Source organism: Theobroma cacao, chromosome 3 (assembly GCF_053813885.1).
Source record: "Theobroma cacao isolate CCN51 chromosome 3, ASM5381388v1, whole genome shotgun sequence".
NCBI classification, from domain to species: Eukaryota; Viridiplantae; Streptophyta; class Magnoliopsida; order Malvales; family Malvaceae; genus Theobroma; species Theobroma cacao.
The window spans coordinates 5,063,226-5,067,755 of record NC_142641.1 but is presented as its reverse complement, the minus strand read 5'-3'; the positions used below and the strand labels follow the sequence as shown (position 1 = coordinate 5,067,755).

At 32.3% G+C, this 4,530-nt stretch overlaps 1 long non-coding RNA gene across 1 annotated transcript; it reads right to left on the bottom strand.

Moving 5' to 3' along the window:
- On the bottom strand, positions 1 to 2,628 carry LOC148763506 (uncharacterized). The gene is made up of 3 exons (XR_016025380.1): positions 2,001 to 2,628; positions 1,271 to 1,353; positions 1 to 403 (listed from the first exon to the last, which is right to left on the bottom strand). It is a non-coding gene; the product is annotated as an uncharacterized LOC148763506 (long non-coding RNA).
- Between the last annotated feature and the right edge of the window lie 1,902 nt (positions 2,629 to 4,530).

Here is a 4,530-nt window from a genome sequence, read left to right as displayed (position 1 = left end):
GGGGCATTTTCGTCATTTTTTTTTTTGAAATTTTGAAATCCGAAAAAATGTAATATGTAAGTGGAAACACATATTTCATGATTTAAATTAAATTTTGAAGTCTAAAACATTCGTTTAAAGTAAAATTATAGCTATTTGAATATAATAAAAATATTAAATAAAATATTCTATTTTCTTAAAACACAATATTTTCAAAGTCTTCCTAAAATAACTTTTGTAGCGTAAGAGTAAAATAAATTTATTCATATAGTAATAAAGATAATTAAAGTATGAAATTTCGTTTACAGTGACACGTGGGCCCCCAACTAACCAAGAAGGTGTAGAGCTACGAACCCTTACTTCCTATGATGCAACTCCGAGATTAATTCTCGTCTTAATCAACTATCAACAAACTGTCCTGAGCCTGAAAAATGGATAGGAAGAGGGGTGAGATTAAATAATCCCAGTGAGTAAACAATTACCATCAAAAGCATCTAAAGCCGAGTAGATGGAGACAATATAAAAACGTTATATCTCAATAATGTTCATAACACAAAATTCGTTTCAATCTATATCAAATAATTTCTTTTCATCAAAATTTCCCCGACTTATGAATTTTTTTAAACTTGGTCCCTGCCAATATCATTCTCGCGGGTACCTTCGTCAAGGTATCCCACTGAGACCGCCAAGGCTGTTCAATGACCCATACCCATAAACATGTTTTTACATCTGACACACAGCCGTTCCTTGACGTTGGCTGAGTCTCACTCTCACGTGGTGGCCCGAACGTGAGGTGCACTCAAATCATACCTCAGGAGATACTTCACCCAACATCTCCCCCCGGAGGTAAGTATATAATTGAGTTACCGTGCCCCTCTCATAGGCAGTCCACGAAAACCCCCACCACTGCAGTGACCGTTTAATATACCACCAGACTCATAAAAATTCCAGTAGCATAATATGGCGAATAAAATGTAATCCAGTCTACCGAGACCAATCCAAAATTGTTCATATATTTCATGCCAACCCCAAAAATTTAGCCATCATGCTACCATAGTGTCATAAGCCCCAATTTCAATAACATATAAAATCATAAATTTCAACACAGTCTCCATATACTCAATTTTCCCAAAACAATATTTGATTTCAAAACCAGTATAAATCTCATTTTTATAAAAAAAACATTTTAATTGGAAAACATAATAGTTTATAATTTAAATTCACCATTCAATAAAAGCATCAAACAAGTATAATTACTCTAGATATTTAAGACGATAAATTGTCCACTCACAGTTCTAGGAGTCGATGTGCTCCTAATCCCAGTCTTCAAGCACAATTTTGGTACTTTACCAGTGTAATTTGCTCACCACCTATCTACAATGTACAATACATAATTCACCACATCAATGCTTGACCATTATAAAATCAATTCAGGCTCGATATATATGCATGATATGACATGCAACTTATCCGACTACCGCTTAAATGCGGTGCTAACCTAATTCGGCCTATTACTCGATTAAATTACTAACACGTCCAATTTAATCTCAAATTAATTTTTTTCAGTTTCTATACCTCAATTGCACCCAAATTGACTTAATGTCCCTCAGTGTGGTGCAAATTATCAGTCCCGATAACAAATTACGAAAATACCCCTAATGGGTAAAAATTCGTATTTTTGCTCCGAAAATTTTCATTATTTTTCTAGACTCATAATTCATCATTATTCATCATAATTGCTCAAGTAAACATCAAGATCATCAGCCAATATTCCCCTAGAAAATTCAGCCAATAATGGTAATGGAGGAAAATAAATTCTTTTCTTGTTGTTTTGTTCCTAAATATGCTAAACTAACTTAAAACACTAACATAACTTAAAATCAAATTAATCTAACAAGTTTCTCTCTCCTAACCCATTTTTCCAGAATTGAATTCATCCTCAAATCACATGATTCAACCATGGAAAATGATGAGAAATGCATGAAAATGATAAATCTTAAGCTAAGCTTGAAAAATCATACCTTTAAACACTTGATTCCTTGAAAAATCACACTTTTTCTTTGAATTTTCTCACTCTAGGGTTTGTTCTTATTTCTCTCTCTCTCCTGCTGGTTTTGGCTGACCCTCCAAATGAAGAATTCTGGAATTTGCAAGCCTTTTAATAGGCTTAATAAAATATTATTATTTTATTTATTTTTTTGAATATTTTATTATTTTATTTTTTCTAGCCATCTTTTTGACTTTCTTTTTCCACCACTCAATCCTCTTCACTTATCCATGTCTTCCATGAAATTTCTAGACTTTTCCAAAGTTTTGGTGGAGCAAATTTTTAAAAATTACACTTTTACCCCCGTAAAGTGAAAAATTACATTTTTGCCCCAAAAATTGAAAAATTACCAAAATGCATAATTTTCACTCCTTATACTCATATCATGCTCCATTTAATCAAATTTGATCTAAATTCTCTCGAAAAATTCAATTTTGTCCTCGAGTGGTAAAATTACGATTTTGCCCCTAGATAGTGAAAATTCTGGTTTAACTCCGAATTGATCCTCGAACTCCGAATTACCATTTTGAGTCATCCCTGAACTGTGAAACTCTTAATTTCACCTTAAAATTCCTATTTGAACTAGTTCGAGGCTTAATCGACTCAATGATACCATTAGGGGCAATATCGTCTTTTAACGATTTCTCGAACTTCCTAAATATACAAACATTCTATCGAGCATGTGAATGACATTATAATTATTTTACAAAGCAGGGTTTGACATGCTTACAGTGATTTGAGCTATGTATTATTCCATATTCTACCTTGACCTTAGAAATACATTACAAGCTTAATAAAGTCCATTGATCCTTAACTTAGTATTAGTCTACTTTAGTGGAGAGAGAGTTGAAAATCAAACATATGGAATTTCAATACTAATTTGAGTTTTACATGCGTAAACTTATCTGGATTGAATGATGTTCTATGTGAAAAGATTGTACACACACAAAAATCCATATGATGATGAGCTTGCATTTGAACTGAAGCTTGATAATATTTGTGTATTGCTTAGAGTTGAGAATATGGATTAACTTTTAAGGATATAAAAGGCGATTATTGAGTTGGTGCAATTGATTTCTAGTTAAGTGTTTTCTTCATTTAAGTTATTGCATTTTAGTTTATGTTTTGCTTGAGGACTAGCAAAATCTTAAGTGTGGAAGTGTGATAACTCTGGTATATAGAGTTATGTTTTACACATTTTGGGAGCTTAAGTAGCTAGGTCTTTGAGATTTTAAGTAAGAATTTAATACATTAGTTGTTTTTCTCAATTAAATTTAATTACATGATGAATAGTTTAATTTAAGTTATTTTAGTTTAATTTCATGTTATTTTGCTTTAAACTACTTTAAGAATAGTTATTGTTGATTTTTCTTATTGTTCTTGTAAGACATTTGATGAGAAAGGTTTATTTGATGGAAAACCGCACAAGTATGGTGAAGACTTCATTCATATATACTATAGTATTTCAAGGTTAACTGGAGTTACCAAAGTCAAATTGACATGATTCTTGAGCCAATGGAAAGATATGAGATCGGGCTACAACTTTGATGTTTACTACTTTGCCCAATTTGGATCAGATTGAGGTGAAAATTACATGGGAAGAGGATAGACTACTATAGTTTTGCACAAGGCAGCACATAGAATGAAGGCTACGACACCAAGGAGGCCAAGGCTATGGCATTGAGGAGAGTGTGGTAGCAGCGTAAGTGGAATTGATGTCCCCATAATGCCACCCAAGAGTAGAAGGTCATGGAGCGAAGGAAGTAGCGTCCTGGTGCCTGAAACATTTGCAAAATTAACTTCTTCTGTGGGATTTTGGAAATTAGGTTTACTTGGATCGTATTTAAGGGACTTTTTTCAAAGGTTTTGATGAGAGGATGACAAGTAACTATTTTGGAGGAAAAGGGCCAAAAATAAAGCAAGAAAGTAAGGGAATTTGAGGGAGAATTAAGATCAAAAGCTTCAACAATTAGTTTTTTTTTTTTCTAATTTTGTGTTTTCTTATTTTGTTAAACTTGGATTATTTGCTAATTTTCTTTGGATGATGTTTTTATTTGATATTAGGAACTAATTTTCTTTTCTAGGATTATGGTGGATTTCAACATGTAATTTGATATTTGCTTCTCTTTTATTTACTATTAATGGGATTAGTTTTGCTTATTCAAATATGTTCTTAATGCTTTTGATTTTCTAGCCAACAATTAACTAATTTGTGAATCTAATTGAGACTCGACAAAGTAATTTTAGATTGGATTAAGGTTTGATAGTGTATGTTCACGTCACTTAGGTGATCTGTTTCGCAATTAGGGTAGACATACGCCTAAATGCCATACATAGCCAAATTAGAACACTAGCTTAATGAACCTTATTTAATTTGTTACTATAAACATATAGTGAGCCAATTAGAGAAGATATTTGTACAAGTATCTTAATGGAGACTTATGCATAGTTTAGATTCTAGGTTAGCAAAACCACCCATAAATGTAAATAATAAAAGCAGCTGG